Source organism: Engystomops pustulosus, chromosome 3 (assembly GCF_040894005.1).
Source record: "Engystomops pustulosus chromosome 3, aEngPut4.maternal, whole genome shotgun sequence".
Lineage (NCBI taxonomy): Eukaryota > Metazoa > Chordata > Amphibia > Anura > Leptodactylidae > Engystomops > Engystomops pustulosus.
Window position 1 is genome coordinate 211,511,986 of NC_092413.1, and position 15,975 is coordinate 211,527,960.

Below are 15,975 nucleotides of genomic sequence, written 5' to 3' on the forward strand. Positions count from 1 at the left end.
GCCCCTGAAACTGTGTCACGTGTCGCGCTGAGCGGCCCGGCGCGCGCTGCGATCACGCTACTGACTTGTACCTCCTTTGCAGCGCGCGCCGGGCCTCTCAGCCTGCGCGCTACAGGGAATAATTGCCATGCGTAACTTTACGCATGGCAATTATTTTGGGGGGTAATGGCGCCTCATCACGCGTCTATGACGCGTGGTGAGGCGTTAATGCGACCTCTGATTATAGCCCTTCCTTGCTGTAGCTTCACAGGCTGTTACACTGTGCAGGAGCAATTCCCCCTCCCACTTTGTGACATTACATCATGGAGAAGGGGGGTATAACAACCTGTGAAGCTGCAGCACAAAGGGTCTCTGGTAATGCCCCGCAGGACCCTTCTGGGTCAATATTTTAAAAGTTGATTTTAAAAGGAAGGAAGTATCGGCTCGGACTATAGGACAGGTGCATATGTATATAACTTGTAAATTAAACTTGCAGTACAGAAATCTAATCCACTAGGGACAAGTCCCATAAAGGCTGCAGGAAATACAAGAATATACATAAAAATATATGTATTTACTTGAAGTGAGAGTATCCCTTTAAGGCATATACTATAGCCCCACAAGGGAACAAGAGCACTACATAAATAAATAGTAGGGCCTAATATTTTCATCTGGCAAAAAACATAAATATAGCATAGCGGGAATATAGTAGACAGAGTAACGAGTTTATTTTAGAGGAGGAAAACATACCACTCCAAACCACTTCCAAATCTGTAATGAGTATTTAAATATTGATACATTTTGGGTGGCAATGCAGCTTTTATATATTTGTACGCTTTTTTTTTTTCCATATAATCTTTTCATAGAAACCTATTTCAGTGCTGAGGTTATAAAAAGCGAAGTTCTAGGAAGCAAGTCCTGTATACATAACGTATCCCCAAATGCACCGCGCTGCAGGAACGGCGGCGGAGGGTAAATATATTAACTGCGGAAATATAGTGATAATTATATCTGTATATAGTGAGGGATTTATAACACATACATGGATAAGTACACTGGATATACTATAGGGTACATTTATCACATGCAGGCACTAAGTGCACCAGAATTTGATGTTCTCCCACCCCATCGGGTTTCCCGAATATTTCTGTCCTGAATTGCACAGGGGTTTTTGGCACACGTGATCAGATTTTGGCGCATCGGCGCTGGCTTTCATGCGACACAAATCAGCGGCGTCAACCCGACTGATTCAGACGAACCGCGAAATTTAAAATTCAAATTGTGTCACAAGACATGCACTCACATACACCGGGAAGAAGAAGGTGAACCCCGGCGGACCTGAGTGAGGAAGCAACGCATTCAAGAAATCGGGCGCACACTGAATCGTGGCAGCTCCGAATCCTCGTCGGACATTCCGGATCGGCGGACGCAACGGGACGGGTAAGTAAATGTGCCCCAATGTCTGGCTGTACACCAGGAATTGCGCTTATTTCCGGACTTGTGCGCCAGATTGCAGGCATACAAGCCCTGATAGATCTGGCACTAAACCCAATAAATCCATGATAGATAGAGATAGATAGATAGATAGATAGATAGATAGATATGAGATAGATAGATAGATATGAGATAGATAGATAGATATGAGATAGATAGATAGATATGAGATAGAATATAGATAGATAGATACAATATAACATAATGATAGATATTGATAATTAAACTGGTGAAGCTGATTGTTTTCTACTTCTAAATAAATAGATAGGATGTATATGATAGATAGATTACAGATAGATGGAATATAGATAGATAGACATACAGACATGTATGAGATAGATGGGAGATAGTAACATAGGAGATAGATAGATAAATAAATAAATAGATGCTAGATAGAATATAGATAGATAGAGAGGGATAGACAGGTATGAGATAGATAGATGATAGATTGATAGATAGATAGAGAAAAATAATGAATAGATAGAGACGGTTACATAGATAGATAGTTACTTAGATACATACTAAATGGAAAATATTAGAAAGATAGATGTGGGATAGATGAAATAGACAGAAAAATACATATGAGATTAAAAAAATACATTAGATGATACACAGATGTATACATAGATTGTAATAAATCTAATATAAACAGAATGAGGTAGATACACAAGTTGTATAGATGATAGGTAAATAGCTATGAAATATAAGACAGATGGCTGATATAAAATAATTAAAAGATATCTACCCCCTCAGTATATACATGGTTATCATGATATAGATGACTGGCTAGGTACGTGCACTGCTAGTCTCCTCTCCTCACACTACAAGACGCCTCAGGCCATTACTATGAGGTGAGACATCGACCAACAAGAGACAAAAGAGCGGGAAAGGCCTCACAGCGACCGCACGCTCCACTGACGTCATCACACTCCTATTGGCTCAACAGAAAGGCGGGAAAGTCGTGTGGAGAACTCAGATAGTGAGGCTACAGAGGGAGAGACCTCAGTGCAGAGAGGAGCCAGGCAACTCCCGACCTGTAACACATGACAGTGCACTGACAGGAATACACGGGCCACAGCCATTACACATAGCAGCATACACAGGGGCTAGAGAGGAGGTCACATTACACCTCCGTGAGGGGTAACACTACCAGGTACTAGAGATCTATCAATTTATATCATCTACCTCATTATATAGGATATGTATACCCATATGTATCCATCTATGTAGTAGCTATCTCCCATTTATCATTATGTATCTCTATTCTATATCTCTGTATCTACTTCTCCATGTAAATAGAAACATATTGTTATATAGATACCTATATATCTCATTTATATCTAATCTATCATCTGATATCTATTTATTATCAAGCTACAATATCTATCTATCTCATATCTATCTATCTCATATCTATCTATCTATCACCTATCTATCTATCTATCTATCTATCTATCTATCTATCTATCTATCTATCTATCATCATCTGTCTTTAACTTATATCTCATATCTATCTGTTCCATATTCATTTGTGTATGGGGGTCATTTAGACAGTGACTGCTGCTCAGATAATGTATAAAATATATATTATATAATATATACGGTGCAGCAAAAAACTGTCATCTTTGGTCACTTTTGAAATTCACTCCAATGTAAAAAGTATAGGACAGTGATGGCGAACCTTTTAGCGGCCGAGTGCCCAAACCGAACCCCAAACCCCCCTTATTAATCGCAAGGTGCCAACCAAAAATTAAAGAAGTAACTTACTGAGGACATTAACACAGTAGAAACATGGCAAATTTGCATCATTTTAGCTTCTTTCCAGTGCCCCTCCGTAGACCTGTAGGGGCGAGCAGGAGGTCCTCCAAAGATAATTCAGTTCTGTCTACTCATTCTCCCTCTTCCTACAGTCCCAAGTAGCGAAGTAAGTATCAAACTATGACTGAAAGCAGCATATTTTAAGTTACTTGGAACTGGAAGAAGATTCTTTGAGTCCTGTCTGGTGTGCTGGGACGATGGCCCGGGTGCCCATAGAAAGGGCTCGGAGTGCCGCCTCTGGCACCCGTGCCATAGGTTCGCCACCACTGGTATAGGGCATAGATACAAGCAGGGTGCTCAAAAGGCTATTCCCACTTTAGCAAATTCATGTTATTGTTTGTATGAAAAATAATACAATTTTCCAATATACTTTCTTTATCAATTCCTCAGTTTTCTAGATCTCTGCTTGCTGTTATTCTATAGGAAGCTTCTATGGTTACTTTCAGTGGCTAGAAATCTGACCCTGGTCACATAGGTGCACGGCTCATTATATCACACAGGTGCCCGGCTCGTTAGTATCATAGAGAGTAATCGGAGCTGTGTAATATAACGAGCTGCGCACCTGTGTGACATCATGTGACCAGGGATATAATGAGCCGTGCACCTGTGTGACCATGGCCAGATTTCTGTCCACTAGAAGTAAACATAGAAGCATCCTATAGAATTACAGCAAGCAGAGATCTAGAAAACTGTGAGGAATTGATATAATACAATAAGTATATTGGAAATTTTTATAAGTTTTCATTATTCAAACAATAGCAATTACTTCCCACTGTGATGTCTGGTGAAGCTCTCTGGATGCTTTACTTTAGGCCTCATTCACACGGGCCGCACACGGTTCACACACGGGCAGCCTCAAAATATAGGACTTGTGCTATACTTTGTCAGATATGCAGTGCGGCCACTCTCCTGCCTATGGGGCTGGAGGGGTGACGACCTCTTACTCCTCCCCCTTTTTCTACTGACCCTGAGCTCGCCCGGGATCTGGCCTGGGCAAGCACACAGCCGTGTGAATGAGGCCTTAGGGTGATGCCACACATGGCGTTTTGAGCCAGTTTTTGGTCCGTTAAAAAACGCAAGCATTTTCGGAAAACGCATCCTTTTTTGACCAGTTTAAATTAAGATAATTGGTTAACCCTGTCAAAAATGGATGCGTTTTCAAAAAACGGACTGCTTAAAAGACCAAAAACGGGTTCAAAACGCCATGTGTGACATCACCCTCAGTCCCAGACTGCAGTGATCAGCTGTGAGGTGTCAGTAATAAAGATTTATTGATAATCCTTGTTCCCATGACAGCACATTAAAGGATAACTATAAGGCACGTCCGATATACCGTAGTTAGGACTGCCATATTCTGCGGTAGAAACATGTAACAAAGCAGAGTTCCACAGCAAGTATCAAATCTGCAGCTTATTTATCATTGTTCAGCGATTCCAATCCATCTGTACCTGACCTTAGGTTTAATGCCCACAGCCAAATGTGAGAAACTGATACAAACATCGCCCTTTCTGCATCCATCCGGCATATGTTTCACACAGATTCTTATATGTGGAGTGATGAAAGGTTCAGAGTAGGAAACGCTCTACCATACTATTTAATGAAATGGACACACGGACCTTTAACCCCTTAACGCTCTGCGCCGTAGCTCTACGGCGCAGAGGTATAAGGGATGTATGAAGAGGGCTCACAGGCTGAGTCCTCTTCATACAGAGGTGGGGGTTTTTGCCGGCGGCGTTTAAAAGACGGCGGCCCGCGGGCGCCGCCATCTTTTTTCCGATCGCCACGCCCCTGAACGTCATCGGGGGGCGGCGATCGGTTACCATGGTAGCCTCGGGTCTTCTTTTGACACGAGGCTACATGGCTTATGCAGGTTCGTTACAATGAGCCAGTGGCTCATTGTAATGTATGACCTGCAAAAATGCCATATATTGCAATACTGTAGTATTGCAGTATATGGTAGGAGCGATCTGACCATCTAGGTTTAATGTACCCTAGATGGTCTAAAAAATAGTGGGAAAAAAAAGAAAAAAAAAGTTTAAAAAAATAAAAAAAATTAATAAAATATTAAAAGTTCAAATCACCCCCCTTTCCCTAGAACTGATATAAAACATAATAAACATTAAAAATCACAAACATATTAGGTATCGCCGCGTCCCAAAATGCCCGATCTATCAAAATATATAAACGGTTACGGCCGGCGGTGACCTCCGAGGCGGGAAATGGCGCCCAAATGTCCGAAATGCGACTTTTACACCTTTTTATATAACATAAAAAATGAAATAAAAAATGATCAAAATGTCGCACAGACCTCAAAATGGTAGCAATGAAAACGTCGCCTCATTTCGCAAAAAATGACACCTCACACAGCTCCGTGTGCCAAAGTATGAAAAAGTTATTAGCGTCAGATGACAAAAAAATTTTTTTCTTTTTTGTACACATTCGTTTAATTTTTGAAAATGTATTAAAACACAATAAAACCTGAATAAATTTGGTATCACCGCGATCGCACCGAACCAAAGAATAAAGTAGGTGTGTTATTTGGAGCGAAGAGTGAAAGAAGAAAGAAGGGGAGCAAGAAGGGTCCAACTGGGGTACATTGGTCCCCGTTCTCCTGATCTGTGAGGATCCCATCGCTGAGACACCCTCCAATTAGCAAGTTAGGCTTGCTAAAGTACCAACCATGGGCACTGATCTATTAAAAGCTCCATCTAATACAGCCGTACGCCATACTTTAAAAGAAATGGACGGCACTCAGGCCTGCTGGTAATATACTGAATATATCAGTCATATTACTTCAAATATTGTACTCTACCTCAATTACAAAGTACTCCTCAGAAATGCTAAGAGGAATATTTTTACTCTGCTAGGAAAAATATTAGTGTGCCCTTTAAGAAGGGCACTACAAGAAGTACATTGGCCCCTGGTCTTGATGTTGACACAGCAGATGCCCCTTTTCTCCAGTGACTTGGTCCTCTTTTACACTCCATTTTAGGAAAGCGTAGGTCAGTGGTGGCGAACCTATGGCACTGGTGCCAGAGACGGCACTCGGAGCCCTTTTTGTGGGCACCCAGGCCATTGCCCCAGCATGAAGTTCACCAGACAGGACTCAAAGAATCTTCCTACAGAATCTTCCTACAATGATAGATGAATTTGCCCTCCTCCTTTCAACGGCGTTGGTGTCTTTAGGAGGCTGAATGACTGAAAGTTGTCAAAGAACAAGGAGAAATAAATTACTACTTAAATAGCTGCGCTGGCACTTTGCAATAAATAAGTGGCTTTTGGTTGAAGTTTGGGCACTCAGGCTCTAAAAGGTTCGCCATCACTGGCGTAGGTCTTCCCTTTGCCTTCTGTCCTCCATAGATTTGAATGTATTGAAGGGGTAGCATCCAGGGGTAGCAGCCATAGCAGCTGCTATGGGGCCCGCAGTGCCAGGGGGCCCTGCACATTAAAGAATGGAGGTTGTGCACCGATATATACATATTATACTGCACATTGTACAGTAAAAAATGTATATAACAGTGTACATCTCCTACACTACACAGCTGAGCTGGGAGCTTAGAAAAGAAATGTCAGGCGAGAGGATAACAGGACACCAGGGATAAGAAGACTGCCTGACAGTGAGTATATACATGTGTGTATGTATATGCTATATGTGTTTTTATGTTTTTTATGTGTGTAGCTGTGGTATGATGTGTATCATGTGTGTGTATGTATATGTTGTGTATATGGTTTAAGTGTGTGTATATGCTGTATATACTGTATGTATGTGTATATGCTGTTTGGATTGTGTGTATATTGTATATATGGTGTGTTTATGTGTGTATGATGTCTATTTACTGTAGGCACGTGTACATTATATATGTATGTTTATGCGGTATGTGTATATGGTGTGTATATACTGTATGTCTAAGTGTATTATGTATATATACTCTATGTATGTGTATATACTATACAGTATTTGATGCTTATATACTGTATATGTGTACTGTATACATTTATGGATGTGTACATTCTATGTGCATATACTGTATGTTTTAGTGTATAAATTAATATATGAGTCCATAAATGTAGAACTGTATGTATGTATTTATAATGATTAAAAATTTATGTGTATATGACTGTATAAATGTATGTGATTGTATTAACTTATATGTGTACATTTTTTTAAAGGGAAGGTCGTCCGCATGCAGAGGTCTGCTACGTGGCCCAGCCTCTCCTAGTTACCTGTTACTATATGTAACATTTCGGTTATTAATTGCAGAAAAGGCTGCTGCGCTATTTTTTCCACCATCAACAATGGAAAGTTGATAAAATATTTGTGTGAATGCAGGAGTGGTCTTAGTTTTACATATGATATTTTTAATAATGCTTTTTTACACTTTTTTGTGGTTCTGATATTGTCCAGTTTCTTATAGACAATCCCTAAGGGCAAATCACTTCTTTTCCCAGAAAAACACTATGATTAGGATTTACTTATGATGTGAACTGTATTTGCACCAGTAAACATAATCTTGTCTTGTGTAGCTGATGGGTGGGCCCGATATATACCCCAGGCTACCACTGCCTTGGGGTGGTAAGAGATAACTAGCCAATTTGACCACCCACAACTGTACAGTACGTGGACATCCCTAAATCTACTCCTAACCAACTCATCAGATACATGAAGTTCTATACATAATCTATGCCTGAGCTTCCCACAGCAGCCAGAGGTATCATTCTAATAACATCCTGTTTATTAATCCCCCCCCCCCCGTGTGCATGCAGCCGACAGCCGGACCCTGTTATACACTGTGCCAGAATACGTGTGAGGTCTTCTTAATTTTGTGTTATAAAAGCCACGGTGTAAACCCTTTAACATCCACAGCGTCCCTCTAAAAAACGCCTCCTTAGCCTCCTCAGAACACATTATGTGATTGGACGTGAATGTTGATCAAAGCGCCGTGAGTACAGTTGTGTGTGTTTTTTTTTATTTATTTTTTTTTCATGTTTCTAATTCTGCTAAAAATGCCACTGAAAGATCTCATTTATAAGATAGTTCTGCCGTGTTCTTCCAGTCTTCAGAACCCTCTCTGTTATAGCATTGGATATTTTTGCCTCCGTCTTTTACCAGACTCCCGGTCTGCTCCCCAGCTACTTTAATTTGTCTGGGATGAAATAACTTAAAGATGTTTTGACTTTGGCCTTGATTAGAGAGAAAATATATATTGGTTAATTAAAGTCTTCTATCGTGGGGGATACAGTTGTCCTGCATTCAGGTTGGGAGCGATTTTGAGTTTTGCCAGGTGTGTGTGTGTGTGTGTGAAACAAGTGGCGGGGGAATTTCTAAAAAAAAAAATGTTATTCGGTCGCAATTTTAGCAAAGAGAGAAAAAAAAAAATCATGTTTGCAAATTCAACCTGTTTGGAAACGTAAATTTGTTTTGGAGAGATTTGTAAATGACTGTGTACGTATTCATGAAGCGGCGATTTCTGGGAGGGGGATAATGTCACGTCTGTGCGCTCGAGCAGATCTGATGGAAAAAGTGAACGCACAAAGGGTTCAGGTGGTCTAACTGCAAAAAAAACATTTGTGGTTTATTTTTTTTTTGTAAATACGGTAATGTATGATGATATTGTGTGCATTTTGAATCAATCTATCTGTTTTTTTTAACATCTCTGTATGCTGTCAGGGAATGGAATCAGTCTTGTTTTCATTTTGATGTGACTTTTATTTGTAACCTACAATGCTCTGCTAGATTTTCTGCGGGACAGACATTGGCCCACATTGAGCAAATACAATGCTGTACTAGCGTATGTGCGGTTTGCCTGTGTATAGTGCAGGGTGCGCCAGATTCATGTTTTTTTGTGGCGCACGCTCCTCATGAATCTTGCGCCCCCTGCACTGCTTTGGCAGAAGGCACCAACTTTTTTTGGTGCACCTTTGACATGGGGCGTGTGACACAATGGGAAGGAATTTATCAATGTGTTTCAGGTTCCGTCAGTTTAGTGGAGGAAAACCCTAGTCATTTTCTGCGCCAGATTTATCACTGTGTTAATGAATCTGGTGCAGGATAAGACTGTCGGTTTTCCAATTTAGACCTACTTTAACCGGTTCGCGACCGGTCGCGTTCCGATGCGTTCCGCATATTGCAGCAAAGGCTTGCCGGCACCGATCGCGGGTGTTTTCTTGCTGTTCGCCGCCGGCAAAGCTGCCGGCGGCTTCAAACAGATGGCGGCGCATGGGCGCCGCCATCTTTCCGAGGATCGACGCTCCCCGTGACGTCATCGGGGAGCAGCGATCCGTCGCCATGGTAGCTTCGGGTCTCACGAAGACCCGAAGCTACTTCGGGTTAACCCATTCATTACAATGTGCTATCAGCACATTGTAATGTATGAGCAGTAAAATCCCCATATACTGCCATATTGTAGTATGGCAGTATATGGTAGGATCGATCAGACAACCTAGGGTTAAAGTACCCTAGGGAGTCTGAAAAATAGTAAAAATAAAAATAAAAAAAAAGTTAAAAAAAAAAATTATAATAAAAAAACCTAAAAATTCAAATCACCCCCCTTTCCCTAGAACTGATATAAATAAACAGTAAAAATCATAAACACATTAGGTACCGCCGCGTCCGAAAATGCCTTATCTATCAAAATATAATAACGTTTTTTCACTGCGTTTAACCTGGTAACGGAAAATCGCGTCCAAAGTCAAAACTGGCCCTTTTTTGCCATTTAAAAAAAAATTAAAAATTCTATAAAAAGTGATCAAAAGGTCGTACAGTCCTAAAAATAATATCATTGAAAACATCATCAAAAGTCGCAAAAGATGACACCACCCTAAACTCCATACAACAAAGTATGGAAAAGTTATAAGCACAAGAAGACGACAAAATAAAAAAAAAATTTTGTTCATGAGGTTTTAATTTTTGTAAATGTATGAAAACATTATAAAACCTATACAAATTTGGTATCCCTGTAATCGTACTGACCCAAAGAATAAATTAGATGCGTCATTTGTGGCGTGAAGTGAAAGACGTAATATCCAAGCCCACAAGAATACGACACAAATGCGTTTTTTCACCATTTTCACTGCATTTGGAATTTTTTTCCCGCTTCCCAGTACATGGCATGGAATATTCAATGCAATCACTATGAAGTGCAATTTGTTACGCAAAAAACGAGCCGTCACACAGCTCTTTACGTGTAAAAATAAAAAAGATTTTTGAAGGTGGGGAGTGAAAAATGGAAATGAAAAAACGGGAAAGGGCCCGGTCCTTAACCGGTTAAAGTGGTCTAAACTCTGCGCCACAATTTTTGGCGCACAGAGCATTCATATAAACCACGCCCCCTTTTAGACCAAGCCACGCCCCGTTCCCCAAAGGCCACGCACCCTCAGTCGGACAAGTCGGAAAATGGCTAAAAACATGTCTCAAAAGCCTTGATAACTGTGGTCTAAGGGTGAAGACACACGTGGCGTTTTTAGGCCGTTTTTGGGCCTTTTTAGTTTTCAGATCGTAAAAACGTTTTTTGAAACCCATGCGTTTTAGACAGGTTTGACCAATTATCTTAATTCAAACTGATCTGAAAACGCACTAACTAAAAACGGCCCAAAAACGGCCTAAAAACGCCACGTGTGTCTTCACCCTAAGGTTTTTCACGCAGTTTGTTTGGCGCAAAACCACCAGAATTGTGGCGCAAGTGCCTTAATACATCCACCCCAATGCAAGACAAATGTGGTGCACAGTCCGATGCACCGGACCGCCCATTTCAGTGCAGAATTTTGTGTCACGTGAGGTATAGTGCAGCACTTTATAAATACATGTGCAAGCAGTTTGCACTGAAAAGAAACATGCAAAATCAGAGAAAAAACTGGTGCAGGGGCTTTAATAAATGTGGGCCAATGACTCACTATCTGGGACAGAGAATGCTAGCCATGCAACTGCTTGGGATACTGGACATAATCGAGGGTCCACGGGATGTAGTTGACTCTTTTAGATTTAGAATATGGGAAAAATGGGAGCATTAGAGTGCTCCCATCTACAACCTTATCCCGTGCTGGAAGGAAATCTACCATCAAATATTCCTGATAATAAACCAGGGACATTACTCATAGATCCAGGCACCGTGACTGTGGTAATCTTCTTATATAAGTTATCCATGGCCTCCTTCCGCTAAAGTCAACTTTTCAAATTATGCTAATGAGCCTGAAGTGTTCTGGTGGGCATTACCTGAGCCCATCTATGCTGCAGCTTCAGCTGCACACTGTTATACTCCGCAGGAGCACTTCCCCCCTCAAACTGTGAGCTGAAACTTCCTCTGCTGCAATGATTACAGTATGCAGAGGAAGGGAGGAAGTGCTAAGGGAGGGCCAGTCAGTGCAACCGTCTGTGAAGTTACGGCTATCCATGGCCCCCTTTCTTCTCATGTTTTAGAATTAGGCTAATGAGCCAAAAAGACTCTGCGGACTGTTACCAGAGGCCCTCTGTGATGTAGCTTCACACACTGTTACACTGTCACCCGCTCTCTCGGTATTTTCCCCCTCCCTCCGCCTGCTGCAATTTTACAAAGTGGACCTTAACATCCTGTGAAACTGCATTATGGTGGGGCTCAGGTAACACCCCCAGAGCTCTTTAGGCTCTTTTAGAATGCATGAGGCCATAGATAACAAATAAAACATGATTACCACAGTCACGGGGCTGGGTTTATCATGATGGATTTTGATAGTAGATTTCCTGTAAACTGCAGACCTTAAAACCAACAAAAAGAAATCCCCTCCTTTCCAAAGAAGCTTGGTTCTGGTACTGCAGTGGGCGTAATTTTGTTTGCTTTTTGCCCTTCGGGACAGGGCCGCTATCATACACAAGTGCACACATGTTGGCATATGATAAATCTTCCCCCTAGTTGTTATTTTACAGGTTGCCCATTTAGTTCACTCCTCCAGACAGGGCGTCACAAATTATCACTATTATCACATAGTTGATGATGGTTTTGGGACTAGCTCTAAGTATAAGCCGGCCACTGATCATCATGGTTACTGTGACCACTAAGTCTGCTTTATTCTTACACCAAAAAAATGGGGGATAGGTAGGTGTAGACAACTACTAGGTAGTACCTACTAACCAAATTGAAAGCAACAAATTAAAAACCTGATATCCAAATAAATACACCCCCCCCCTCATCAGACCAGGCATCGTTTTTCCAATCTTCTACTGTCCAATTTTAATGAGCTTGTGCAAATTGTAGCCTCAGTTTCCTGTTCTTAGCTGAAAGGAGTGGCACCCGGTGTGGTCTTCTGCTGCTGTAGCCCATCTGCCTCAAAGTTCGACGTACTGTGCGTTCAGAGATGCTCTTCTGCCTACCTTGGTTGTAACGGGTGGTGATTTGAGTCACTGTTGCCTTTCTATCAGCTCGAACCAGTCTGCCCATTCTCCTCTGACCTCTGGCATCAACAAGGCATTTCCGCCCACAGAACTGCCGCTCACTGGATGTTTTTTCTTTTTTCGGACCATTCTCTGTAAACCCTAGAGATGGTTGTGCGTGAAAATCCCAGTAGATCAGCAGTTTCTGAAATACTCAGACCAGCCCTTCTGGCACCAACAACCATGCCACGTTCAAAGGCCTCAAATCACCTTTCTTCCCCATACTGATGCTCGGGAGAACTGCAGGAGATTGTCTTGACCATGTCTACATGCCTAAATGCACTGAGTTGTCGCCATGTGATTGGCTGATTAGAAATTAAGTGTTAACGCGCAGTTGGACAGGTGTACCTAATAAAGTGGCCGGTGAGTGTATGTTATAGGTCACAGTTTATTTTATTCATTTATTTACTGAATATTCATTTAATTTCCACTGATGGGTGAGTAAAATAGTAATAGTGGATGTCTGAAAGGTTTTTTTTAGGTTTTTAGGTCTTATTTTTTGATTATATGTTGATGTTGAAATAAAGAATTATTTTATATTATTCTTTCATGATTTGGGGCTATATATGATATGTTTCTTTTGGGATAACAGGTTTGTAGCATGAATTTTCTCCTTTATTTTTAGATGAAGTAGACATAGATGATTTGTATAGATTTTTTAACCCCTTCAAAGCTCAGTGGTCCTTTGTATCTTTTGGGGCTTTTGTTCTAGTTCTATCAGGGTTGATAGTTTTGCACAGGAGCTCACCGCAGATCCTTCTATGTACATTTTAATATCCCAACACAAATATAAGTATAAAATAAACTTACACACAACCTACAAATTTTAATTCCTGGCAGATTTTGGATGTCGACAGACAAAGGACGGAATTGTGATTTTTTTTTCCCCTCTTTCATATAAGATGAAGATAGACTCTCTGCAAATTGTTCTTGTGTGATGAATGGATCATGTATCTTACAGGGAATAGAGGTCTTTTTCTATGTACACGACTGGAGACACAGAGGCAGACATTAGATAGGGGCCATCTGGCCCACCTAGACTGCCCATTTACACTACAAAAATGTTTGGTGCTGCCAGGCTTAAGACTTTAATTACATAGTTTAGAGGTTTCCCTTGTGGCTGTATGAAGAAAACGAAAAATTCTTTCGCTGCATTGACTCCCCGCACTTTGCTGTAGAGCACAATCCTTTTACTGGAACATTTTTGTTGGGCTGCGGGATGCAGATCTAAAATGGGCTGAATCAGTTCTTGGTCATTACGAGGCCACCCTGTTATACACGTGCGCTCTACACGGTCATTGCCGGGAAGGCAATTTAAAGGAAAATACGTTTACATTCCTGCACATTTATATAGGAAGAATCATTTGTTTCCCCTTTTATTGCAACTTTTTTTTTTTTTCGTCTGTTCTTTTTAATTTTACAGAAATAAAATTTGTAATAAAAACTTTGTATAAAAAAATAACCCTGTTATACTGTATCTGACACCCGAAGGGTAAATCTGCCCTTGGCTGCATTTATATATACCATTTGGAGTTTATACTACAGTCTTGTCATGTTTCATGCTTCTGAATGCAGCTTACAGAAATCCTGGGGGAAGATATATTCAGGACATTTTTATCTTACGCCAGTAAAAAAAATCTTCCATCAAAATCCACCATGATAAACCAGGGACATTACTCATAGGTCCAGACACCGTGACTGTGGTAATCTTCTTATAATTGTTATCCACGGCCTCCTTTCTTACTTTAATAATTATGCTAATAAGCCAAAAGGGCCCTGAGGGTGTTACCAGAGCCCCTCCATGCTCCAACTTCACAGGCTGTTACTCTTTGCAAAGAGCGCTTTCACCCTCTAATTGTGTGAGATTAAAGCAGAGGGGGCGTGCAAAGGAGGGGAGACAGTGTAATAGTCAGTGAATCTGCTGCCCTTCTGGCTGATTAGCATCATTTAAAAATTACATTTTAGAAGGAAGGAGGCCATGGGTAACAATTCCAAGAAGATTACCACAGTCATGGTGCCTGGATCTATGAGTAAGTTTATATCATGGATTTTGTTGGTAGATTTCCTTTAAGGCTAGTTCACACAATGAATTTTGCCACAGATAATCCAGGTGGGAAAATTGATAGAAAAAAAAATGAAAAAGCAAAACCTATATTATGGGCAAAAACCATGTGGATGCTTCTCAGAATATAACAGATTGGGACTTTTGTTTTTTTTTACGTAAAATGCTGGACAAATTCCATTTTGTGAAGTAGCCATTAAAAAGACAAAAACCTTCATCCACACAGAAGAAAAGTCCAATTTAGTAAAATTTGGGAATTTTTTTTTTCAAGAAAATCCCATGAGGAAATGAAAGAATAAAAGATCAGTAACACATTCACATTCAGCTTTTCAGATCACAAAAGCAAATCTTCCAATGCAAAGAAATGCATAAAAAATTTAAAAAAAACTGAATATGGGCACCGGGTATAAATATTTGCAAAGAAGAAATGGACATGAGAATATAATCAATATCATAACTTATTAGCGATATAGTAAAGAACAGAATGTTAGAATATTATTAATATTAAAAAAATATTTTTATAATTTTATTAATATTAATATTGTATTGTTTATGCATTCGTTTCTTTACTATACATAAATATATACATAAAAATGACACAATGTGCTGTATACACAAACACACACACAGTATAATATGAAGCATACAATGTATCACTTGTATGCCGCTCCGGTCATGTAGTAATTGATTCGCAAGAAATACGTTTGACCCTCGCCCGCCGCCGTAACTGAATGGAGGAAGTGGAAGCGAGCCGCGATGCTGATTGGCTCGCGGAGGACATTCTTAGTTAGCGGCGCGGGATGTGGCGGCCATGTTTGTTGTGGGCAACTGTCTAGTCCTTATGGGGCAGTTTGCAAAGAGCAGGACAGATCCGCTGCACTACTGGCTCACTGTCTAATAAGGGAACTAAGTAGAGGGAGGCGGTAAGTGTCTGCGGAGCGGGTGCACAAGGAGGGCTGCTGGTGACTGCTGCTATCTCTTCTCTCTCATAAACATCCATATAAACCTGGCATGTGCGCTGCAGATCAGCAGCTGGAGGGGGGCAGATTTGGGATCTGAAGATTAGACTATGAATGTAGCAGAGCTGCAGTGCTCTGAGAAAGCTTCCCTGCAATCCCTATGGAATAGTGGGATGTATCATTGAATTGTACTCTGCTCTGCTCCAGCTGAAGTGTATTGTGTGCATGCACCAGGAGATGCAATACAACCATATGTAACACAA

General features: G+C 40.8%; 2 protein-coding genes across 5 annotated transcripts in view; one reads left to right on the forward strand and one right to left on the reverse strand.

The window, feature by feature from the left end:
• RUNX2 (RUNX family transcription factor 2) overlaps positions 1 to 2,346 on the reverse strand; it is an 88,352-nt gene extending 86,006 nt beyond the window's left edge. Inside the window, exon 1 of the mRNA XM_072143730.1 lies at positions 2,219 to 2,346. The gene's annotated coding sequence lies outside the window, so the exon portion shown is untranslated. The remainder of the gene's footprint in view (positions 1 to 2,218) is intronic.
• A 92-nt stretch (positions 2,347 to 2,438) lies between these two features.
• SUPT3H (SPT3 homolog, SAGA and STAGA complex component) overlaps positions 2,439 to 15,975 on the forward strand; it is a 335,908-nt gene continuing 322,371 nt past the window's right edge. For 2 of the 4 annotated variants that reach the window (XM_072143732.1, XM_072143735.1), the window contains exon 1: positions 15,536 to 15,676. The gene's annotated coding sequence lies outside the window, so the exon portion shown is untranslated. Of the gene's footprint in view, positions 2,627 to 6,833; positions 6,909 to 15,535; positions 15,677 to 15,975 lie in introns of those variants that run through there. The other 2 variants (XM_072143733.1, XM_072143734.1) reach the window with 2 other exon arrangements.